The sequence below is a fragment of the Garra rufa genome, chromosome 2 (genome assembly GCF_049309525.1).
Source record: "Garra rufa chromosome 2, GarRuf1.0, whole genome shotgun sequence".
NCBI classification, from domain to species: domain Eukaryota; kingdom Metazoa; phylum Chordata; class Actinopteri; order Cypriniformes; family Cyprinidae; genus Garra; species Garra rufa.
Genome location: NC_133362.1, coordinates 34,658,199 through 34,685,651, shown reverse-complemented (window position 1 = coordinate 34,685,651; position 27,453 = coordinate 34,658,199). Strand labels below are relative to the sequence as shown.

Here is a 27,453-nt window from a genome sequence, read left to right as displayed (position 1 = left end):
ATATATATATATATATATATATATATATATATATATATATATATATATATATATAAAATATTATATCTGATAAAAATATACAAACATTGCAAAAAACTGAGTATTTTAAAAAATATAAAATATATTAGTTTTAAAAGCTTGGTTTTAGTTTAGTTTTAAAATGTTAAAATGTTTTAGTAGGAAGCATTAAAAAATAAAATAACAAAAAAAGTATCAAATTATATGAAAAATATATATATATAAAATTGTTATCTATTAAAAATATAAAAATAATACAAATGAACTGAGTATATAAAAAATTTAAATATACATATTATAACTTATAACATTAGTTTTGAAAGCATAGTCGTAGCTCAGTCTTTATTTTATCTAAATATTTTATTAGAAAGCTATAATATATATATATATATATATATATATATATATATATATATATATATATATATATATATCTTTTTTTAGCTTAAAGATGTATTAATAAATATATATAAATGAGATCTAATATAATACAAAAAAATACAAATAAACTAAGTATATAATAAAAAATAGAATTTAATAAATCTTGTTTTAGTTTTAAAAGCATGGATGTAGCTTAGTTTTAAAATAAATGTTTTATTAGAAAGCAATAAAAAAAATGTAAAAATGTATACAAAATTCTAAAATAAAAAAATGATATCTAATAGAAACACAAATAAACTGAGTATATAATAACAATTACAATTTAATAAAACATTTTTAAAAAGTTTTTTAAAAGTTGTAAAGCATGGTTTTAGAAAAAAAAAATAAAATAAATAAATATATATATATATATATATATATATATATATACATATACATACATATATACATATATATATATATATATATATATATATATATATATATATATATATATATATATATATATATATATATATTTAAAAAAATAAAAGAAATAAAATATTTAAAAAAATGCAGAAAAATTACGAACAGCACGGATGACGCTTAGTTTTAAAATAAATATTTTATTAGGAAGCAATAAAAAATAGAAAAATGTATAGAAAAATTATTTTAAAAAAGGCAAAAAAAGCATTAGCTTTGTTTTAAAAGATTAGTTTAGTTATAATAGTTAACTTTTTGTCTTGGTTTTAAAAGCATGGTTGTAGCTTAGTTTTAAAATGTTTTATTAAGAAGCAATAAAAATATTGAAAATGTATAAAAATTATTTTAAAAAAATCTGATAAAATATAAAAAAATACCAATAAACTGAGTATTAAAAAAAAGAGAATTGAATAAAACATATATTAGTTTTAAAAGTATTGTTGAAGCTTAGTTTTAAAATGTTTTATTAGAAAGCATTAACAATTTAAACAAAATTTTTTTTATTAAAATATATAAAAGAATATTTATAAAAATGTATATCTAAAAAAATATTTTAAAAATAATACAAATAAACTAAGTATATAATAGAATTAGAATTTAATATAAAATGTATTAGTTTTAAAAGCATGGATGTAGCTTAGTTTTAAAATAAATAATTTATTAGGAAACAATAAAAAAATACAAAAATTTATAAAAACTTCTAAAAAATATGTATAAAAAATGATATCTAATAAAAATATTGAAAAAATAATACAAATAAACTGAGTATATAATAAACATTATAATTTAATAAAAAATATTAGTTTTAAAAGCATGGTTTTAGTTTTAAAAGAAATGTTTTATTTGAAAGCTATATTTAGAATATATATCTAAAAAATTATTTAAAAAAATATATCTAATAAAAATACAAAAAAATAAATAATACAAATAAACTGAGTATATAATAAAACTAGAATGTAATAAAAAATGTATTAGTTTTAAAAGCATGGTCATAGCTTAGTCTTAAAATAAATGTTTTATTTGGAAGCTATAAAATATATTTAGCTAAATATATAAAAAAAATTATATAATATATATAAAATGATATTTAAAAAATACAAAAATACAAATGTTATATGTTTTTATAAATATACAATAAAATGTATATAAAAATGTATAAAAATCTCTACAAAATAAAAAAAACCTATCTAATGAAAAAATACAAATAAAGTATATAATAAAATTTTAAATTTATTAAAAAAAAAATGTATACAAAATTATACAAAAATGAAATCTAATAAAAATATAAAAAATAATACAAATAAACTAAGTATATAATAAAAAATATAATTGAATAAATATTGTATTTGTTTTAAAAGCATGGTTGCCGCTTAGAAAAATAGAAAAAAAAGAAAAATTATTTTAAAAAGGCAAAAAAGAGCATTAGCTTTGTTTTAAAATATTAGTTTAGTTTTAAATGTAGTTTTAGTTTAATTTCAAAAGCATATAGTTTTAGATGCTTAGCGTCTAAAACTATGCTTTTAAACCTAAGCTTTAATTTAATAAAATATATATATTAGTTTTAAAAGCTTAGTTTTAGTTGAGTTTTACAATTTATTTTTAAATGAATTTTTTTAAGTAAAAAAATAAAAATAAAAATTGATATCTAATAAAAATATATATATATATATATATAATTAAACTGAGTATATAATAAAAATTTGAATTTAATAAAAATGTATTAGTTTTAAAAGCATGGTTGTAGCTTAGTTTTAAAAGAAATGTTTTATTAGGAAGCAATTCACTTTTTTACAAAATTATACAAAAATGAAATCTAATAAACATTTTAAATACAAATAAAGTGAGTATATAATAAAAATTATAATTTAACAAAAACATTTATTTTTAAAAGCATGGTTGTAGCTTAGTTTTGAAATGTTTTATTAGAAAGCATTAACAATTTTAAAAAAATATATATAAAAATGTATTAAATTATATAAAAGCATATTTATAAAAATTTATATCTAAAAAAAATAATACAAATAAACTGAGTATATAATAAACATTATAATTTAATACAAAATATCAGTTTTAAAAGCATGGTTTTAGTTTTAAAATAAATGTTTTATTGGAAAGCTATATTTAGAATATATATCTAAAAAATTATTTGAAAAAATATATCTAAAAAAAATACAAAAAAAATAAATAATACAAATAAACTGAGTATATAATAAAACTAGAATGTAATAAAAAATGTATTAGTTTTAAAAGCATGGTCATAGCTTAGTCTTAAAATAAATGTTTTATTTGGAAGCTATAAAAGATATTTAGCTAAATATATTAAAAAATTATATAATATATATAAAATGATATTTAAAAAAAAAAATACAAAAAAACTCAATAAACTATTATGAGTATATAATAAAAATTTTAATTTAATACAAATTTTATTTGTTTTTATAAATGTACAATAAAATTTATATAAAAATTTCTACAAAATAAAATAAAAACATATCTAGCAAAAAATATACAAATAATAAAGTATGTAATAAAAATTTTAATTTAATAAAGAATTGTATTAGCTTTAAAAGCATGGATGTAGCTTAGTTTTAAAATAAATGTTTTATTAGGAAGCAATAAAAAATAAAAATGTATACAAAATTATACAAAAATGATATTTAGTAAAAATATAAAAAATAATACAAATAAACTAAGTATATAATAAAAATTATAATTTAATAAATATTGTATTTGTTTTAAAAGCATAGTTGCCGCTTAGAAAAATAGAAAAAAAATAAAAAATTATTTTAAAAAGGCAAAAAAAGAGCATTAGCTTTGTTTTAAAAGATTAGTTTAGTTTTAAATGTAGTTTTAGTTTAATTTCAAAAGCATATAGTTTTAGATGTTTAGCGTCTAAAACTATGCTTTTAAACCTAAGCTTTAATTTAATAAAAATATATTAGTTTTAAAAGCTTAGTTTTAGTTGAGTTTTACAATTTTTTTATATGATTTTTTTTTAAAAAGTAAAAAAATATATATACAAATTGATATCTAATAAAAATATAAAAAATAATACAAATAAACTGAGTATATAATAAAAATTTGAATTAAAAAAATTATTAGTTTTAAAAGCATGGTTGTAGCTTAGTTTTAAAATAAATGCTTTCTTAGGAAGCAATTCACTTTTTTTACAAAAAATTATACAAAAATTATATCTAATAAACATTTTAAATACAAATAAAGTGAGTATATAATAAAAAGTATAAGTTAAAAGTATTAGTTTTAAAAAGCATGGATTTAGTTTTAAAATAAATGTTTTATTAGGAAGCTAAAAAATATATCTAATAAAAAATGCAAAAAATAATACAAAGAAACTAGTATATGATAAAAATTATAATTTAACAAAAACATTGATTTTTAAAAGCATGGTTGTAGCTTAGTTTTGAAATGTTTTATTAGGAAGCAAAAAAATATATATAAAAATGTACAAAATAAAATAATATAATAATATTATTTAAAAAAAATATACAAAAATGATATCTAATAAAAATATAAAAAAAACAATACAAATAAACTGAGTATATATTGAAAATTATAGTTTAATAAAACTTGTATTAGTTTTAAAATCTTAGTTTTAGAGGCTGTTTTTAACCCTTTGTGTTGCTTTTTTGGTTGTAGCTTATTTTTCAAATAAATGTTTTATTCTGTGACTTTATCGTGTGACTCTCTGCAGTGTATCTTCAAATAACTCACAGCATCACTCATGCACACTCTCTTTCACGCTGACATTTTATCTTCATTTTCACAATTTTCAAACACTATTCAAAGTAAACATCTGCTAAGTCGCACTGACCCCGTGTCGTCAGAGGATGATTTGGGTTTATGGGTTTGCGTATCTCTGTTGAGCACTGGACAAAGGGTATGAGGAAAGCCATGAAGTGCAAATGGCATTATCCTGCACTTTCCACTGATAACTCACAATTAAAATGAGTGCCGCACTTGCACCAGACTCATGGCTCATACAGGTTTAGAAGAACAAGAATACCATAGCCATCTTAAAGGGGTCTTAGCATCATTTTTATTACATTTTGCTTTGCAAAGTCTACTGATAATGTTAGACAATGCTTCTTAAACACAAATGTATTTTCAAACTACTCTTATCCACATTCTCTCTGCATCAAATGATGCACAATATATAATGCAATAAGTTAAAATGACCATGATTTTACGTTTGTCAGTCCTGAGTGTTGAAGGTGCAGTATGTAATGTTGACAGCTGGAAAGAGTTCTCACTCAGACTCGATGCTCACATGGGTTGCCAGATCGAGGAAACACAACAGGAACGAGCGCAATTGACAATGGAAGGCGACAAGCCATGGTCCGTTCACACCAGACGCAAATAAAGCGTTAAGCGTGAGTGATTTACATGTTCAGTCAATGCAAAGACGCGATAGACATCCAGCGGCACGAATTGAGGGTTTCACGCCGCGTTAACCAAAAACTGAACCAAAGGTGTTTGTGGATGGCCAAACTGAACCAGGATTTCCAGGGCAGAGTCTTGACAACATTTGTGTTTCTTCTTATCATTTCCGGTCAGGTAGGTGAAATATTAGGCTAATATCTTCATTAATACTGCTCATATGTGTCTTTACCAACTATTAACTTTAGTTCGTTGTTTTTGTGGTTTAGACAGCATTTTATCAGAACAATGTATTCAGTAGTACATTACCTGTGCAATCCATGCTGTTGTTTACATCTGAGTATGGCCAGTAATGCTGCGTGTCTGGGTAACTGACCAAATCATGATGTACTGTTGTGCAAACCCTCTATACGCTGTGTTTTCCACCAACTGGCAACCCGGGGTGTCCAAATATTTTTGGGTGGAATCGCAGACCAAAACTAAAACAGACATTCTGACACAGAACCACATTTCATACTAGGATAACTGGCTGTAGCATTGTTTTTTAAAGAAACAAGTATGCAAACTTAGTACGTTTTCTAAATATCTGCAAGCATATTATTCTATGTATTTTCATTAGTGCTGTCAAAATTAGCAGGCGATTATTTTTTCCAGTTTAACAGCGTTAAAACTATATAACGCAGGGGCGGGGCTAGGGTTGGCCACCCCACTTGAGGTTTTTTTACTCACTCGCAGAGTCCTGCATGGGTCCTGTTTGCAGAGGTGTCAAGTAACGTAGTACAAATACTTTGTTACCTTACTTAGGTAGAAATTTTGGGTATCTATACTTTACTGGAGTATTTATTTTTCAGCTGACTTTTTGCTTCTACTCCTTACATTATCACGCAATTGACTTTTTGCACAATTACAATACTTATAGGCAACTAGTCATCATATCTTCCGCTCCATGAAACACGTTAATGCTCAGAAGTACACATATATGGTTCTTTAATGTATCTACATTGTACTAAAATGCGTTCATTTTCAATGAGCATATATGCGGCTGAAACAGGTAGCCTAGTGCATCCCAAATTTTTCAACATTAACATTTTAATATAACATTATAGTCATTATGGCCTTTAGAAAAATGTTTTTTTTTTTTTTTTTTTTGAGGAGGTGGGGTAGTGAACAATAGGCCCCTGTGGCACGGCCTAAGCTTTTGTCCTTAATGGCATTTTTTCCCTTACATTACTTTTAAAGCTTGAGTTGATACTTTAACTTCTACAGAAGTCTTTTTAAACCCTAGTATCTATACTTGTACCTGAATGTGAATACTTTTGACACCACTGGTAATATTTAATTTAATTCATACAGGCCTACCTCAATTTGCACTTCTTGAGAAAAAAAACTTTTCAGGTCTGTCCAAACCCTTAATTTTTCTAGTTATATCAAATTTATATATATTTTGCCTGTAGTTTGGACAGTCGTAGTATGAATTTTAGCTCATATCGCACACCCCTAGCGCAAAGTTACACTACTTTTTGATGCACATAGAGGAATTTATTCTGCAAATGAGTTTCATTATTCTCACTAATCCTTTTACACAAAAGTCAAAAATCACCTCAACAAAGTGTAAAAACTTTTATGAATTAAGGGATTTTTCCCTCTGAAATTTGATGTTTTTTTCAAGTAGGGGTAACTGCAGCCTGGAGCAATGGGCGTGCCGAAAGGTGAGGGTGTGCCAAAAGGTTTCTCATTGGTCTCGCCGAAAAGCAGGGGCGTGCCAAAAGGTTTTGTGAAAACTGCCTGCATGGCGCGGGTTACTGACGTCATCACCACGGCAAGTTTAGGTTATAGTTTCGCTATTTCCCTTTCCTCACTTCATAAATGATCTCAAAATTCTAACTTCATCTTTGTGTACCCTTACGAGTAATAAGGCTATTAAACTAGCTTTTTTTTTTTACTGAGTTTAGTGTATTATATTTTATAACCCCTTTGCAAAGTCATGTATTTTATTTATTATTTATTTTCATTATTTATCTTATTGAAGTATTCTTTTATTTTGATTTTGTAACTCAAATTTGGTTACTACTACTAATATATATATATATATATATATATATATATACACACACCTTACAGTTGTGTCTGCCTTATGTACTTGCAATTGTATATTCAGACATTTCTATTTTGGTTAATTTAAAGCCTGTTTGATTTGTACATTAATCAAAAACAAATTTCAACTATATTTAGGATACAAAAGCTTCTTAACACAGTCACACTAGCTGTTCTTGGGTTAAAGTAAATTAAAAGTTGTATTTGTTAACATTAAAGCATTGTGAAGTGAACAAACAACAATGAATAGCTGTATTTTTATTAACTAATGCTAACAAAGCTTAAAAAAATGCTGTAACAAATGTATTGTTCACAGTTAATACATTCATTTTAACAAACAAAACCTATTGTAATATATTACCCTGAAAACAATGTTTTGCTCGATCCAGAAAACTAGTTAATAAAACACCACAGAATTGAAAAATGAGTCAAGTGTTTAGTAACTTTCTGCTAAATGACAATTCATTTAGCAAACAGACACAGCTTTATTCACAATTTTTTTTTATTTAGTTTTGTTTTAAATTCAAGTAAACAAAAACATTAATACATTTTGTAGTAGCAGTCCATTGAACAGAAGCCAACAAACTCTCTGTCTGAATAAAAGGTTGTGAAGACCCCCTTCTGTCCATTGTTACTGTATCCAAAGGTGTTTTTGTAGACTATCCACAGCAAGCGCACCTGGTGAACTCAAACTCCACTCTGTGTTATTTCCTCACTTCTGGACTGACAGATTTCCAGTCAACAATACCTACACAAGTAAAAAAAAATAAAAAAAAAATTCTGAATGAATGCAATAATCTTTCTATTTATTTTTTATCTATATAACATTTAAAATAACAATTAGTAATATTTATAATAAGTAAAAAATTACAGCATATTTAGATGTGCATTAACAGCCAAAATTTTAACAAAAGAAAGTAAAATATACACATATTGGCAATATTGCCATAATAAATAAATTGTACATCTGTGACATTTTAAGATGACTTTCAGAATAAAAATCTATATTTGATTGCTTTTATTCATTATGTATATGTGTTTGTATGCACATTTTTTTTTACATTGTTTTTATATTAAACATTGTTAACCTTCTGTACTTGTAGTCTTCAACCTTATAATGATCAACAACAGTAACGTTAAACTAATTACTAAAAGCTTTGAGATATAACGCAAAGTAATTTGCATTAGAACAAACTATTGTAATATAACTACGTTATATAAAGCATAGATAAACATATGATGAACTACACTTACCACCGCAATCTTCTCTTGCCTAAAGGAAATGACTTAATGCTGATTGGTCGTCTTCTTCTTAAAGTTTGTTTGGCGGTTTGCAAACCAACTGGAAAGTGCTTTACCGCCACCAGCTGGACTGGAGTGTGCAACAAAAGTTTAACGCTGATTGGCCAATACAGTAAAAGCAAGACCAATGAGAAACCTTTTGGCACGCCCCTACCTTTCGGCACGCCCATTGCTCCAGGCTGCAGTTACCCCTGTCTCGTTTTTTTTATCACTCGTTTCTGATGCTATACTTTAAAATGCGGTGAAAACAGGTGTTGATCTTCCTCAACAGTTTTGGCAAATTGTCTTCAATAACAAAGTTTTGAGTTCTGAAACATAAATAATGTTTTTGTAGTAGGAAAACCACTTATATGTTAAAAGATTTTTTTCTTTAAAAAAACTGCCCTAAATCACGTTTTATTCAAATTTTTATTCAAATGAGAAATTTGTTGGCAATGTCATTATTATTATTATTATTACTATATATAAAAAGAGGTTTGTGTGTGACACTTCAGTGAAGCTTGACAACTTGACAGACAAAATGGCGGACGGGAACAAATCTTCTCAATGCAGGGAATTTGATTTGCGCAGGTACCTCCGACATTGAATAATTAACAACTAAACATAGTGAGCTTTGGCAAAAACCTACATTTACACACCAATTTCTTCAGGGAATTGAACACACAGGTACGTTAAGTGTGACAGGCAGCACAGCATATAACTATCGATCATGGATGTATTCGTACCTTTTTGCCTTCCTAATGGCGTATTTTCAGCTGTCAGACGCAGCCAATGCGTGTTTTTAATGGAGTTATCAGAGAAACTGACACAAAAAGCGCCGGCGGGTTTCTCAACCCTAGAGGGTTTTAATGGGGTTCGCTAATTTATGATAACACCACTGATCTAAAGAATATAGTCGCGTTTTTTTCCGAGATTAAACAGCGGACTTGGCAACACTGAAACTCGCGTGTAGTGACATCGCCATTTTTTATATTTAATTAAGTCACTCTCACTGTGATATTGGAATAGATGATAGAATAGGAGATAGATGTCGATTAATATTTCATACATTAGCGACTCCACAGTTTTAGAGTCACATCAGTTATTAAATGCGGTGCCAGTCTCGAACATTCATTTGGCCATTCACGTATCGCGAGACTTGCCTTTTAAAGGTAAACAGTTCTGTATTGTTTACCTGTTTACCTGGTGACCGCAGAATATCTCTGGCTATTATCTGTGAAAGACGCAAATCTTGTATATGCTTTATCCTGTGTATCCTGTTGAAGTTTAACTGTTGTCAAAAGAAGAATTTCATCTGAAATCATCGGCTGACATCTACATCTGAGAGCACAGTTGTGCAGACCATTCAGACTCTGAACGTAGTCTCCGGACCATAGAGTCTACACAGCGTGCAGAGCTGCACAAACAGAAACACCCTGTGCCAACTGGATAAATCTGCACCTGATATTATTTCTTCAAGACCATCGTCCATCTCCAGCCAGTTGAGCCTCCACTACCAAAGTGCCATGGAGGCTTCTGTGGAGAAGAGCTCAAAAGGTGAGATTGAAATTATGTTTGAAACTTCAACTGTGATTGACACAGACCTCACAAATTCAAGAAAACAAGATAAAATAGATGGTTTATAGTAGGCCTAGGAGTTATGTATCTGTTGTGTTCCTGTCATATTTGCTCTAGCATTAGAGAACGTAGCATTTGATGTCTGCTGGTAGTGGTCAACTCATGCTTTGGTCAATTTTAAAATGTAGTAAATATTATACATTGAATAATGTAGGCCTATCTTTCTGAAAAACAACTTATGTTAATTACCTTGTAATTTAATAGTACTATATATTTAGCTAGGTGCCAAGGCAAATAAAATGTTTAAGTTTGACTTCAATGATAATAACCTTGGGTCATATTTGTCGTTATTAGTATTTTCTAATTGTTTTTCCTACTTTAAGAACAACATACGAGCTGGACGAAGAAGAAAACCATGCCTCCTTTCTTCAGGAGAATATGTACGGCGGCAAAGCTCCCCTTCTGCTGCTCCCAGGACACAGTGGAGTCTCCACCAGAGCTGGACATCTCTACACCAGATGTCAATTTGTCCATCTCTAAGGAGAGTGTGGAGCGCCTCAACAGCCAGGATATGCCGTGCTTTAGCGTAGGCACGTGCATCATCAAGAGAGGAACTGTGGACAGCCTGGACGGGTGCAACGATGACCATCTCTCCAATTCCGATAGCTACCAAGAGGAGTGTAGCGTTGTACTTCCAGGTCAAGTTCCTGTTGAGTCAGTGGGGGCTTCAGCTTGCCTGAGCCTAAAGGCACTGTCCAAAGTAGATGACTCTACACCCGACGTCATCTCTAAGGACAGTTTGGAGAGGCTGCAATTGGAGGCTTCAGGTGAGAAAACAATAAAATGTCAACTAATTATTTAATCCGATGTCAGAGATGTCTCTAATAGTTGTGTTATCAAATTGGTTGATTTTAGTTCCACAAAAGGCCACAGAAGAACCTGAGAAAGGGAAAGGAGTCCGCTCTTTCTTCAGGAGAGTGTGGAAGGCTGTCAAGCGTCCTTTCCGCTCTAAGAACAAAGTGGAGCCTTTTGTGCCTCCTCAGCCAGAGCTGGATGATCCTGAGCCGTCACCTGCCCCAGAGTCCTTAGACATCGTCCCAACCAATGGTGAGTCTGTGATCATTATAACAAGATACATTTGATTGAAGCAAAAAATAGTTGTATAAATTAAAACTGTCTTAGGAATGAACCAAAATGCAGTTTGTCAAATGTAAAGTTTTTATGCAAATGACTTTATAAGTTATTACAAATCTTGAAGAAGAAAAAATAAGAATTTGTTATACTGCTTTAAGCATTTTATGCAACTTCAAAGGATCTAGCATGCTTATATGTTCTCATGATTTTGTGTGTTTTTTCAGAATCCATTCGCTCTCGCTATCGAGTGAAAAAGATTATTGGACAAGGAGGCTACGGCAAGGTCTATGAGGGCATCCGAATTTCTGATGGCAAGAAGGTAGACAAACAGACAAACAAACAAAAATCTGTATCCACTGTGTTTTTAAAGCACCTACATATAGTTTCATACTTAAATACTCAATTCTTTGTGGTTAAGCTAAGGTCAGGTGTTCAATATGCTCATCTGTGTTTCTGAACATTTGCAGGTTGCCATCAAACGTATTCGGAAGACTCCAAAGGATCAGTATCTTCAAATTGTAAGTTGGCAAAACATAATATGTGTTTAGTTGTTTAAGAGCTGATTATTGTAGATAAAACTAACCTTTTGTGGCATCTTTTCTCTAGCCTGGGTATCCGAAACCTCTCATTACAGAAGTTGCGCTGCTTCTAATGATGAAGGAAGAGCCCATAAGCCCTCACTCCATCCAGCTCTACGAGTGGTTTGAGCATCCCCGGAAAGTCACACTCATTATGGAGTTTCCAGATCCCTGTGAGAGCTTGCTGGACTTCATCAAAAACAATCCTCAAATGAGTGAGACAACAGCACGGCTCATCATGCGTCAGGCTGTGCAAGCGGTCCAGCACTGCGTTGAGCATGGTGTTTTCCACAACGATATTCATCCAGAGAATATCCTGTTGAGAAAACACACTTTGGAGCTCAAGTTGATAGACTTTGGCTGCGGTCATCTACTTGATAGCAAAGGCTACGACGGCACCAAATACAGAGGTGAGTTGGCATTTAGTGTAACAGAGTGTGGAAACCAGCATGTGGTGGTTTATTGATCATGAGATGCTTTAAAGTAAAATGTCTTGCTCACAGGAATAAAGGCTTACTTTCCACCTGAGCTCTTCATCTACGGCAAGTTCTACTGCGTCCAAACAAACGTCTGGGCTCTTGGAGTCTTGCTGTATGAGATGATGAACAGGTGTTCCCCGTTTGGTGACCGAGATGAAATCGTGCAAGCCGACGTCACATTTGTCAACCCAGATTTATCTGAAGGTGAGAGAATAGCAGAATTAGCAAACATTGGTAGAGAGCATAGTAAAACACAAAGCTGTTTTCATACATGCCAACATTAGTGTCACATGATCACGACTAAGCGGCTCTCTCCTGAAAACAGAATGCCGTGATCTGATTCTTCAGTGTCTAACCCGTGATCTAACTGAACGGCCGGTCATCCAGGAGATCTTGCAGCATGGCTGGTTTGAAACAGTGGATCTAAAATGAAGAGGTGAGACATTTGTGCTGTCATCTTCAGTTTTGGATCATATATGATAAACATTTAAAATATGATTAGTGAAGTGAGTTAATAATCTTGTTGTACTATAATATATGATGACAGGAAAAAGACTTGAGTAAAAGACAGTCAGTGTGAAGAATGCTCTGCTTTTTCTTTGCCAGGGTTGGACAAACAGCATCCAGTGAAGAAGCACATTGGATTAACAAATGCTGACGGTTGAGTAAATTGTAAAAATTACAATTTAATAAAAAATATATTAGTTTTAAAAGCTTAGTTTTAGTTTAGTTTTAAAATGCTTCATTAGGAAGCATTAAAAAATAAAAAATAAAATAAAAAATAATAAAATAAATAATATAATAAAAAATAAAAATAATACAAATAAACTGAGTATATAATAAAAAATTATAATTAAATAAAAATGTTTTAAAAGCATAGCTTAGTTTTAAAATAAATGTTTTATTAAGAAGCAATAACAATTTAAAATTAAAAAAAAATTAGAAAAAAATTAATTATATCTAAAAAAATAATACAAATAAACTGATTATATAATAAAAATTTTAATTTAATATAACTTGTTTTAATTTTAAAAGCATGGATGTAGCTTAGATTTAAAATAAATAAAAAAAGAAAAATTTATTTTAAAAAAGGCAAAAAAAACGGAGCATAAGCTTTGTTTTAAAAGATTGGTTTAGGTTTAAATGTCTAGTTTTAGTTTAGTTTCAAAAGCATATAGTTTTAGATAATATATAAATATATTTTATATATATATATATATATATATATATATATATATATAGCTAAAAATGTATTAAACAATTATATAAAAAAGATATCTAATAAAAAATACAAAAAATAATACAAATAATCAGAGTATAAATAAAAATTAGAATTTAATAAAACATTTATCAGTTTTAAAAACATGGATGTAGCTTAGTTTTAAAATAAATATTTTATTAGGAAGCAATAAAAAATATAAAGAATGTATAGAAAAATTATTTTAAAAAAGGCAAAAAAGCATTAGCTTTGTTTTAAAAGATTTGTTTAGTTTTAATAGTTTCGTTTTATCTTAGTTTTAAAATAAATGTTTTATTAGGAAGCAATAAATATATTAAAAAATGTGTGTGTGTGTGTGTGTGTGTGTGTGTGTGTGTGTGTGTGTGTGTATATATATATATTATATCATAAAAAAATATAAAAATACCATTAACTTTTTAACTGAGTATTTAAAAAAAAATAGAACTTTAAAATTAATATATTAGTTTTAAAAGCATTGTTGTAGCTTAGTTTTAAAATGTTTTATTAGGAAGCATTAAAAAATGTAAAAAATATTTAAAAAATTATATTAATAATATAAAAAGAATATTTATAAAAATTAATATCTAATAAAAATATGAAAAAATAATACAAATACACTTCAGAATATAATAGAAATGAGAATTGAATATAAAATGTATTAGTTTTAAAAGAATGGATGTAGCTTAGTATTAAAATAAATATTTTATTAGGAAGCAATAGAAAAAATATAAAAATGTATAAAAACTTCTAAAAAATATCTATACAAATGATATCTAATAAAAATATTGAAGAAAATGATACAAATGAAGTATATAATAAAAGAGTATATAATAAAATTATTAGTTCTAAAAGCATGGTTTTAGTTTTAAAATAAATGTTTTATTGGAAAGCTATAAAAATATATATCTAAAAAAATATATCTAATAAAAATACAAAAAAATAATACAAATAAACTGAGTATATAATAAAAATTAGAATGTAATAAAAATTAGTTTTAAAATAAGTCTTAAAATAAATGTTTTATTTAAGCAATAAAATATATATATTTAGCTAAATATATAAAAAATATATAATTTATATAAAAGGATATTTAATAAAAATACAAAAAAATACAATTAAACTATATTATGAGTATATAATAAAAATTTGAATTTAATACAAAATGTATTAGTTTTAATAAATATAACAAAATTTATATAAAAATGTATAAAAACGTCTGAAAAAATATATCTAATAAAAATACAAAAAACTAAAAGTATATAATAAAATTAAAACTGAATAAAAATTGTATTCGTTTTAAAAGCATGAATGTAGCTTAAAATAAATGTTTTATTAGAAGCAATAAAACATTTATAAAAATGTTTAGAACATTATACAAAAATGATATGTAATAAAAATATAAAAAATAATATAAACTGAGTAGATAATAAAAATTATAATTTAATAAATATTGTATTTGTTTTAAAAGCATGGTCATAGCTTAGTTTGAAAATAAATGTTTTATTAGGAAGCAATAAAAAATATAAATGTATAGAAAAATAATTTTAAAAAGGCAAAAAAAGCATTAGCTTTGTTTTAAAAGATTAGTTTAGTTTTAAATGTGTAGTTTTAGTTTAATTTCAAAAGCATGTAGTTTTAGATGCTTAGTGTCTAAAACTATGCTTTTATTCCTAAGCTTTTAACACTTAATTTTAAATGTTTAGTTTTAATAGCTTCATTTTAAAGACATGGTTTTAGCTTAGTTTTAAACGCTCAGTTTTAGCTTAGGTTTAAAGCATAGTTTTAAAAATATTAATAAATATAAATAAACTATAAAAAGTATATACAAAAATTAGAATTTAACAAAAAAAAAATATTAGTTTTAAAATGTTTTATTTTTATATGAAAAATATATTGAAAAAGTACAAAAAATATATAAAAATTGATATCTAATAAAAAATACAAAAAATAATACAAAGAAAGAGTAGATAATAAAAATTATAATTTAATAAATAAATTGTATTGGTTTTAAAAGCATGGTTGTAGCTTAGTTTTGAAATGTTTTATTAGGAAGCAATAAAAAATATAAAAATGTATAAAAATTATTTAAAAAAATATATACAAAAAGGATCTAATAAAAATATGATATATCTAATACAAATAAACTGAGTAGATAATAAAAATTGTAATTTAATAAATAAATTGTATTGGTTTTAAAAGCATGGTTGTAGCTTAGTTTTGAAATGTTTTATTAGGAAGCAATAAAAAAATATAAAAATGTATAAAAATTATTTAAAAAAAATATACAAAAAGGATCTAATAAAAATATGATATATCTAATACAAATAAACTGAGTAGATAATAAAAATTATAATTTAATAAATAAATTGTATTGGTTTTAAAAGCATGGTTGTAGCTTAATTTTGAAATAAATGTTTTATTAGGAAGCAATAACAATATAAAAATGTATAATTTAAAAAATATATATATACAAAAAAGATATCTAATACAAATAAACTGAGTATATAATAAAAATTATAATATAGCTTAGGTTTAAAGCATAGTTTTAAAAATATTAATAAATATAAATAAACTATAAAAAGTATATACAAAAATTAGAATTTGACAAAAAAATATTAGTTTAAAAATGTTTTATTTTTATATGAAAAATATATTAAAAAAGTACAAAAAATATATAAAAATTGATATCTAATAAAAAATACAAAAAATAATACAAAGAAAGAGTAGATAATAAAAATGATAATTTAATAAATAAATTGTATTGGTTTTAAAAGCATGGTTGTAGCTTAGTTTTGAAATGTTTTATTAGGAAGCAATAAAAAAAATATAAAAATTTATAAAAATTATTTAAAAAAATATATACAAAAAGGATCTAATAAAAATATGATATATCTAATACAAATAAACTGAGTAGATAATAAAAATTATAATTTAATAAATAAATTGTATTGGTTTTAAAAGCATGGTTGTAGCTTAGTTTTGAAATATTTTATTAGGAAGCAATAAAAAATATATAAATATTTATAAAAATTATTTAAAAAATATATACAAAAAGGATCTAATACAAATAAACTGAGTAGATAATAAAAATTATAATTTAATAAATAAATTGTATTGGTTTTAAAAGCATGGTTGTAGCTTAGTTTTGAAATAAATGTTTTATTAGGAAGCAATAACAATATAAAAATGTATAATTTTTTTAAAAAAATATATACAAAAAAGATATCTAATACAAATAAACTGAGTATATAATAAAAATTATAATATAGCTTAGGTTTAAAGCATAGTTTTAAAAATATTAATAAATATAAATAAACTATAAAAAGTATATACAAAAATTAGAATTTAACAAAAAAATATTAGTTTAAAAATGTTTTATTTTTATATGAAAAATATATAAAAAAAAGTACAAAAAATATATAAAATTGATATCTAATAAAAAATACAAAAAATAATACAAAGAAAGAGTAGATAATAAAAATTATAATTTAATAAATAAATTGTATTGGTTTTAAAAGCATGGTTGTAGCTTAGTTTTGAAATATTTTATTAGGAAGCAATAAAAAATATATAAATATTTATAAAAATTATTTAAAAAATATATACAAAAAGGATCTAATACAAATAAACTGAGTAGATAATAAAAATTATAATTTAATAAATAAATTGTATTGGTTTTAAAAGCATGGTTGTAGCTTAGTTTTAAAATAAATGTTTTATTAGGAAGCAATAACAATATAAAAATGTATAATTTTTTTTTAAATATACAAAAATGATATCTAATACAAATAAACTGAGTATATAATAAAAATTATAATATAGCTTAGGTTTAAAGCATAGTTTTAAAAATATTAATAAATATAAATAAACTATAAAAAGTATATACAAAAATTAGAATTTGACAAAAAAAATATTAGTTTAAAAATGTTTTATTTTTATATGAAAAATATATTAAAAAAAGTACAAAAAAATATATAAAAATTGATATCTAATAAAAAATACAAAAAATAATACAAAGAAAGAGTAGATAATAAAAATTATAATTTAATAAATAAATTGTATTGGTTTTAAAAGCATGGTTGTAGCTTAGTTTTGAAATGTTTTATTAGGAAGCAATAAAAAATATAAAAATGTATAAAAATTATTTAAAAAAAATATACAAAAAGGATCTAATAAAAATATGATATATCTAATACAAATAAACTGAGTAGATAATAAAAATTATAATTTAATAAATAAATTGTATTGGTTTTAAAAGCATGGTTGTAGCTTAGTTTTGAAATAAATGTTTTATTAGGAAGCAATAACAATATAAAAATGTATAATTTTTAAAAAAAATATATACAAAAAAGATATCTAATACAAATAAACTGAGTATATAATAAAAATTATAATATAGCTTAGGTTTAAAGCATAGTTTTAAAAATATTAATAAATATAAATAAACTATAAAAAGTATATACAAAAATTAGAATTTAACAAAAAAAATATTAGTTTAAAAATGTTTTATTTTTATATGAAAAATATATAAAAAAAAGTACAAAAAATATATAAAATTGATATGTAATAAAAAATACAAAAAATAATACAAAGAAAGAGTAGATAATAAAAATTATAATTTAATAAATAAATTGTATTGGTTTTAAAAGCATGGTTGTAGCTTAGTTTTGAAATATTTTATTAGGAAGCAATAAAAAATATATAAATATTTATAAAAATTATTTAAAAAATATATACAAAAAGGATCTAATACAAATAAACTGAGTAGATAATAAAAATTATAATTTAATAAATAAATTGTATTGGTTTTAAAAGCATGGTTGTAGCTTAGTTTTAAAATAAATGTTTTATTAGGAAGCAATAACAATATAAAAATGTATAATTTTTTTTTAAATATACAAAAATGATATCTAATACAAATAAACTGAGTATATAATAAAAATTATAATATAGCTTAGGTTTAAAGCATAGTTTTAAAAATATTAATAAATATAAATAAACTATAAAAAGTATATACAAAAATTAGAATTTGACAAAAAAAATATTAGTTTAAAAATGTTTTATTTTTATATGAAAAATATATAAAAAAAGTACAAAAAAATATATAAAAATTGATATCTAATAAAAAATACAAAAAATAATACAAAGAAAGAGTAGATAATAAAAATTATAATTTAATAAATAAATTGTATTGGTTTTAAAAGCATGGTTGTAGCTTAGTTTTGAAATATTTTATTAGGAAGCAATAAAAAAAATATAAAAATTATTTAAAAAATATATACAAAAAGGATCTAATAAAAATATGATATATCTAATACAAATAAACTGAGTAGATAATAAAAATTATAATTTAATAAATAAATTGTATTGGTTTTAAAAGCATGGTTGTAGCTTAGTTTTGAAATAAATGTTTTATTAGGAAGCAATAACAATATAAAAATGTATAATTTTTTTTCAAATATATACAAAAATGATATCTAATACAAATAAACTGAGTATATAATAAAAAATTATAATATAGCTTAGGTTTAAAGCATAGTTTTAAAAATATTAATAAATATAAATAAACTATAAAAAGTATATACAAAAATTTGAATTTGACAAAAAAATATTAGTTTAAAAATGTTTTATTTTTATATGAAAAATATATTAAAAAAGTACAAAAAATATATAAAAATTGATATCTAATAAAAAATACAAAAAATAATACAAAGAAAGAGTAGATAATAAAAATGATAATTTAATAAATAAATTGTATTGGTTTTAAAAGCATGGTTGTAGCTTAGTTTTGAAATGTTTTATTAGGAAGCAATAAAAAATATATAAAAATTTATAAAAATTATTTTAAAAATATATACAAAAAGGATCTAATAAAAATATGATATATCTAATACAAATAAACTGAGTAGATAATAAAAATTATAATAAATAAATTGTATTGGTTTTAAAAGCATGGTTGTAGCTTAGTTTTGAAATGTTTTATTAGGAAGCAATAAAAAAATTTAAAAATGTATAAAAATTATTTTAAAAATATATACAAAAAGGATCTAATAAAAATATGATATATCTAATACAAATAAACTGAGTAGATAATAAAAATTATAATATAGCTTAGGTTTAAAGCATAGTTTTAAAAATATTAATAAATATAAATAAACTATAAAAAGTATATACAAAAATTAGAATTTAACAAAAAAAATATTAGTTTAAAAATGTTTTATTTTTATATGAAAAATATATTAAAAAGTACAAAAAAATATATAAAAATTGATATCTAATAAAAAATACAAAAAATAATACAAAGAAAGAGTAGATAATAAAAATTATAATTTAATAAATAAATTGTATTGGTTTTAAAAGCATGGTTGTAGCTTAGTTTTGAAATAAATGTTTTATTAGGAAGCAATAACAATATAAAAATGTATAATTTTTTTTAAAATATATACAAAAATGATATCTAATACAAATAAACTGAGTATATAATAAAAATTATAATATAGCTTAGGTTTAAAGCATAGTTTTAAAAATATTAATAAATATAAATAAACTATAAAAAGTATATACAAAAATTATAATTTAACAAAAAAAAATATTAGTTTTAAAATGTTTTATTTTTATATGAAAAATATATAAAAAAGTACAAAAAAATATAAAAAATGATATCTAATAAAAAATACAAAAAATAATACAAAGAAAGAGTAGATAATAAAAATGATAATTTAATAAATAAATTGTATTGGTTTTAAAAGCATGGTTGTAGCTTAGTTTTGAAATGTTTTATTAGGAAGCAATAAAAAAAATATAAAAATTTATAAAAATTATTTAAAAAAATATATACAAAAGGGATCTAATAAAAATATGATATATCTAATACAAATAAACTGAGTAGATAATAAAAATGATAATTTAATAAATAAATTGTATTGGTTTTAAAAGCATGGTTGTAGCTTAGTTTTGAAATGTTTTATTAGGAAGCAATAAAAAAAATATAAAAATTTATAAAAATTATTTAAAAAAATATATACAAAAGGGATCTAATAAAAATATGATATATCTAATACAAATAAACTGAGTAGATAATAAAAATTATAATTTAATAAATAAATTGTATTGGTTTTAAAAGCATGGTTGTAGCTTAGTTTTGAAATGTTTTATTAGGAAGCAATAACAATATAAAAATGTATAATTATTATTATTTTTTTTTAATATATACAAAAATGATATCTAATACAAATAAACTGAGTATATAATAAAAATTATAATGTAATAATTTTTTTGGTTGTAGCTTATTTTTCAAATAAATGTTTTATTCTGTGACTTTATCGTGTGACTCTCTGCAGTGTATCTTCAAATAACTCACAGCATCACTCATGCACACTCTCTTTCACGCTGCCATTTTACCAACATTACATACATAGAATGACTGGGAAACAATCTGACTTGCCAACAGGGGGAACCAGAACCCAGAAAATCTTACAGAATAGTAGAGTACTTCTGTTGTCTTTATTCAAGTATGTACACTTTACCATACGATATTCAGAGCAACACACATCACCACAAACATGGCAGTTAATGAAGTGTAGCCAGCCCAGCGGCAGCCTGAGAAAGTGGAAGATACATGAGTCCAGTGCGAAATTCAGAAACACACAAATATACACACATACAACAACATAATACAAAACATTACGGTAGAACACAGAGACAGACAGTAGAAATGCAACATCAACAACCACAAAAATAAATATGTCAGGGTTATATCATACAGGTCACAACAGTCCCTGCTGTTACATACCACACAGGCTTTGTCCTTAATTTTGAATGCTATATTGCCTTTTGGTATATTTTGCACTTTAGGGTTTCAAAATGTAAAGAAAATAAAAAAGTTAAGGGAGTGAGTGCCACATCAGTAAACCTGTTAAAAAAAAACTGCAATAATGACTAAATTTAGCACAAACTGATCAACAGTCAAAAAACGCAGATTATAAACAGTCTACAAATAAAATTCGAACATGTGAAGGGCACATTTAGTCCCATAAATGTCTAACAAAGCTAAAATTAGTGATTGGATACTCTTATGTATAAAAATGTAAATGATATATTTATTCGTTTAGAGTACAAAGATAACCAAAACACACAAGCCAAGCAGATATTCCAGCTTTTGTCAGTAAAACATTGCATGTGAGATCAAAACCAGCCAACACAGAGCGGCTACCCTATTGCACATTGTCACAATGCAGAGCATTAACATGGTTTTACAGAGAAAACACACTTATACATACAAGACGAATGAAGGCAGTCATATATTACACCCATAGAAAGTTTTACATTGATATAGAGAACAAAGAAAATAGAAGCTGAGCAGTGCACTATATTAGCATAAACCCATGATACACTGATATATATATACTGAGCTTTTATTTGACCACAGTATTAAAAATGATTATTCACTGTACTTTATAAATCGTGACCGACATTTGACCTTACAGAGTTTAAACTATTCTGCTGTCACACTTAAAATCAATAACTTCCACATTCGTTAGTAAGAACCTGCCTGAGGCACTCACAAGGCACACCGCTTTCAAACAGGTACTGTAGTTTAAAGCATCTGGGGGCAGAATTCATATTCCAGTGCATTTCTATTTGGAGTAACAGTACAACCCCATGAGATGAAAGCATTGCTTTACCTCACAAATAACAGAAAGACAAAAGCTTCCTGTTGTTATTGTTCATGAAAAGTGTATTCAATTAATAGATCTCATTAACAAATATTTTGGTGCTGGAGCTGGCGTGAGAGGTGAAACCAGTCCATCACAACCTTTAAATCAACTGAAAGCATCTATAAACCAAATGTAACCAATTAAAAACTGAGGTAAACAACTCAGTTTAGTTCTGTAACATGCAAAGGACTGATAGTGTAACATTATCCTGTGAGATCGTTCAAAGTGCAGTTACTTTGCATAATGAATCTGTTTGTTCAGTCCTGAGATTTAATCCACGTTTTGAACGCATAGATCTCCAAGGCAGCGTAAACCTTTCTTAATTCTTTTCTTTTGCTATGAGGGAGGAATATTCCTATTTCTTCTGTTATAAACCAAATTCTCAAAAGCAATAAGAAAATGTGCATGACTGAACCATCACTCATGTAAACATAGACCTTCATAAACACGGTGCAGTTCTTTCTTTATCAAAGTTGTATCAGTACTTGAGCATCATGGTCCTCTAGAGTAACTCAAGGTATAAACAACATTAAAGTCGTCAATGTTAATATTAAGTCACAAAGAGGGAAAATGGTACAAAAAAATTAAACAACGTGACAATTGTATGTCAAATATGCACACCTCTGTCACTTAAGTCTCTATAATCCTTCATTGATAAAAACAGTCCTATTGTTTTCAAAAAAGCTTCGAAGTAACGTTACATCTCAAAATAAAACGAAGGAAAATGAACCACATTAAAGCAGCAAAAATGCCATTAGAGTGCCATTGAATAGCATTATCTATTTTATGTTTTTCGATAATTTTTCACCTTTGCAGAACATAATCTTAAGTTTATTGTGCACTTTGGTTCTGTTTTTTTTTTTTTTTTTTTTTACATCAGTTGTCATTTCTACAGCTAACTTACCAGAAATTAAACACACATATACAGAGACACGAGAGCAAAAGTAACCTCCGGAGAAGGTAGTCCTGTCAAAAACAGTTCATCTTAGTCCGATGGTGAGTCCTCCTTAGTACCTCTCTTCATCGGGACGTCCAAACAGAAAGACCTTCAATGCGCCAGGTCAGTGTGACTGGAACTCAGGTCCCGCGACATCCTCAGACGATTATTTCGTTCCTGACGGAAATTAAAAGAAAGGAAAATAAATGGACCTTGCGAGATTCTAATAGAAGTAAACGACTGTTCAGGGTAAAGTCACCTCAAAACATGTTATACAAACACATTTTTGTGAACTGAATCAGTACGAGAAACATATATAGTGTTTTCACGACGCATGTCATCATTTGGCCATATTGGCGCCAACCAATCAAAGCGAACCCGCAAATTTCGCTTATTATTGCTAATACAAATGGCCAATAATTGTCATGTTTTAGGCTGTACTAATCAGTCGGAAAAACATTTTAAGTACAAATTTTTAGCGGTCTATATATATATATATATATATATATATATATATATATATATATATATTGTGTATATATAACTGTCTGAGGAACAAAGCCTTTGTGTTCCCTGCTGGAAAAAAAAAAACAATTGAAACCACCCTAGGCTGGTTGGCCTTAGCTGGTTTAGGCTGGAAATAGCTGGTTTTAGCTGGTGGTTTCCCAGCCTGATCAGCGTGACCAGCCTGGCCAGGCTGGAAAAGTTTCCAAAACCCCTCTAAAACCAGCCTGCTGACCAGCTATGACCAGCTAAAACCAGCCAACCAGTCTAGGCTGGTTTTAGCTGTTTTTTTTTTTTTTTTTTTTTCACCAGGGTTTGGCCAAACTGAACCAGGATTTCCAGAATCTTGACAACATTTGTATTTGTTTTTTATCATTTCTGGTCAGGTAGGTGAAATATTAGGCTAATAACTAAATTAATACCGCTTGCCCTGCTGAAAAAAACAGCTAATACCAGCCTAGGCTGGTTGGCTGGTCTTAGCTGGTGGTCTCCCAGCCTGATCAGGCTGGGAAAGTGGTCAAAACCCCTCTAAAAGCAGCCTGCTGACCAGCTATGACCAGCTAAAACCAGCCAACCAGCCTAGGCTGGTTTTAGCTGTTTTTTTTCAGCAGGGTGTACATATCTTTACATATTTTCTGTAGTTTGTCCAAATATTTCGCCCTTTCCTTTTTTACAAAGTTCTGTATATGATTTAGCAGCTTCTACATGGTTTTTGAGTGGTTTAGACAGCATAAATTAGCAGAACAACGTATTCAGTAGTACATTAACAGTGCAATCCATGCTGTTGTTTACATCCGAGTATCTCCAATATGGCATCGAGGTAACTGACCAAACCGTGACATAAGTGCAAACCCTCTATTGTTGAGGTGCCTAAACATTTCTCTTTAGATATTCTAAATGCGCTAACTCAACTTTAGGATTGCTTCCTAACAAAGTGTTTATTTTATAAGCCAAGACCATCAGTTGTTATGAAGAATTTTAGCAAACACAATCAAATGTGTTAGTCTGTGACTTCTGTGAGATCTCACACATTCATTTCATTAATGTGTGTTAGTATGGTAATAATGGAGCTGTGGGTGTGTTGATAATAGATGCCCCCAAAAACAAAGACAGTAAAGACAGTAGAAAGTGTCAGACAGATGGGCCAGAAAACTAAATAGTAATAAAGAAAACGGGAGGTACTGAAAGAAACAAAAGGGAACAGATATATCTTTAAAAAAAAAAAAAAAGGATTAGCGAGAACAGATTGAGTGAAAAACTGAAGAGAAAGCTGTCAGGAGAGACAAAGAGTGATTTTAGTGAAGGATGTTGTCTTACTTTGAGTTCACCCACAGCTTTATCCGGCACGTTGAGAACTCCAAGAGAGCTGGCCCTCTTCATGCTGCATCCGAGAGAGCCACATGCAAGCACATCAGTTAGGTCAGAGGCCAGAGGTGAGGGGTCACAGTGGGGAAAAGGTGGGGTTTGTGGGATGGGAATGTGTGGGTTAAAACATGTTAATTCAACTTTCACTCAATGATGTTATCTTACAATGTGAACTGAGATAAAAAAAATAAATAAAAAAAAAACAGTGGAAACGCATGCAATGACATACTGTGTTATGTTAGTCATCCGCCATTTTGTTTTTGACACTTATCTCATTACTCAGATATAAATATTTTCACACAGAACAAAAATTCTGTTTAAATGAACAGTGACAACATTACTGCTGAGATATTTTTAATTCAGTTCTCCATTTAGTCTGATTCCTCTTCACTCACCAGCATGTTGTTTCAAGCCTGTAAGCTTCTATTTTGCACAAACACATTTCTAAATAGCATGTAAATGCATTACAGCAAGTTTGACATTGTTTATGTCAAAATGCCATTGGTTTTCAGATATACACTACCAGTCAAAAGTTTTTGAACAGTAAGATTTTAATGCTTTTTATAGAAGTCTCTTCTGCTTACCAAGCCTGCATTTATTTAATTCAAAGTACAGAAAAAAACAGTACAGTTTTGAAATATTTTAACTATTTAAAATAACTGTTTCCTATTTGAATGTTTTAAAATGTAATTTATAATACAGATAAATGTTGTGCTTCTGAACTTTCTATTCATCAAAGAAACCTGAAAAAACTCAACTTAGCTGTTTTCAACATAATAATAATAATAATAATAAAAAATCAGAATATTGGCTTTCATCACTATAGGAATTATTAAAATGATTTCTGAAGGGTCATGTGACTGGGAGTAATGATGCTAAAAATTCAGCTTTGAAATCACAGGAATAAATTACATTAAAAATATATTCAAATAGAAAACAGTTACTTTAATTAGTAAAAAATATTTTACTGTTTTTGCTGTACTTTGGATCAAATAAATGCAGGTGGTTTGGTAAGCAGAAGGGACTTACTGTTCAAAAACCTTTGGACCAATTTTAATTGTTTTTATACTGTTTTGTTGTCCTTTGACAGGTGTTAAATCATTGATGTTTGAAAAGGAAAAGTCAGAGGGTGAGTATACAATGACAGAACATTTTTTTCTGGGTAAACTATTTTTTTAGGACTGAAAAGACTAGTTTTTATAACACTGCACAAAATTATACACTAAACAGACACCAAAAAGAATCTGCAAAGGACCATTTTCACATTTCCAGCGTTCTCAGATGCAGAAGTTGTCATAGTTGACTAAATTTCTATATGTACGGTGAACTGGAGAGACTAAAATAAATATATTTTTGCCTTTCTATTTGCTCAAAGAGTGAGAAAAAAATCCATTATAATGTACAATGACTTTCCAAAAGAGAGGGGAAAAAATATTAAGATATCATGGTGGTCAGAAGACAAAAATGTGTCAAATTTCCTGCCAATGCAATATTATCCAGAGTATAGTGTTACAAATGTACATTTCTTTTTAAAAAGATTGCTACAATTGCTATATTTATAACTGTGGAAATGTGTCAAGAGTTTGTGAAAATGGTTTGAAAGGGAATTTCAAACAATAAAAATAAAAAGAAGACCTTTGCCAGGGAGTTGGTAGACAGAAGGTATAAGAAGATGAGAAGAGAGGTTAAAAAAAAAATTGGGTAACACAGCCAATGAGACCACAAGACAAGAAAATGGAGGAAACAGGCATGCAGCAGACAGCAAATTTGCATGGAAATGTTTATTCAAATTAAAATGTACAACACAGCACAGAGAAATAAAAGTCCTCCAATAAAAAAACAGATCCAAGCAGACACGAAAAGGCATCAAGAACGGTCACCAAGCAAAAAAAGCATAAAAGGTGAACAAAGTAATCATAATAACACTCTCCAGAAAATAAAGTTAAAATGCAAGGAATAAATAAAAACATAAATTGCATTTTACAGGGTAAGGAGAGAAAGTTAGTCACATCAGGAACCCCAGTAACAGACACAAGTGAGTTGACCTCAACCCGCTGCGCCATAATGTCACCCGTCACGTTAGAAGTCAATTCAGGGTTATGCAGGTTTGTACATGTGCAAAAATACAGTCCAGTTAATAAAGCAAGCAAATCCCTTCAGCCACTTAAAATTGGGCGGAAGCGAAAAAGACTTTGCATATACCAGCAGAGGAGTTTCCTTCAATATAACATCATCACAGTGTGCAAAATCCCATCTCCATGTAGTAAACCTCCTGCCTCCCTCACAT

At 26.6% G+C, this 27,453-nt stretch overlaps 1 protein-coding gene and 1 long non-coding RNA gene across 2 annotated transcripts in view; both read right to left on the bottom strand.

Moving 5' to 3' along the window:
- lrmda (leucine rich melanocyte differentiation associated) overlaps window positions 1-27,453 on the bottom strand; it is a 432,723-nt gene that overhangs the window by 226,703 nt on the left and 178,567 nt on the right. The window lies entirely within an intron of this gene.
- On the bottom strand, window positions 21,127-27,436 carry LOC141326407 (uncharacterized). The gene is made up of 2 exons (XR_012353886.1): window positions 25,119-27,436; window positions 21,127-23,474 (listed from the first exon to the last, which is right to left on the bottom strand). It is a non-coding gene; the product is annotated as an uncharacterized lncRNA (long non-coding RNA).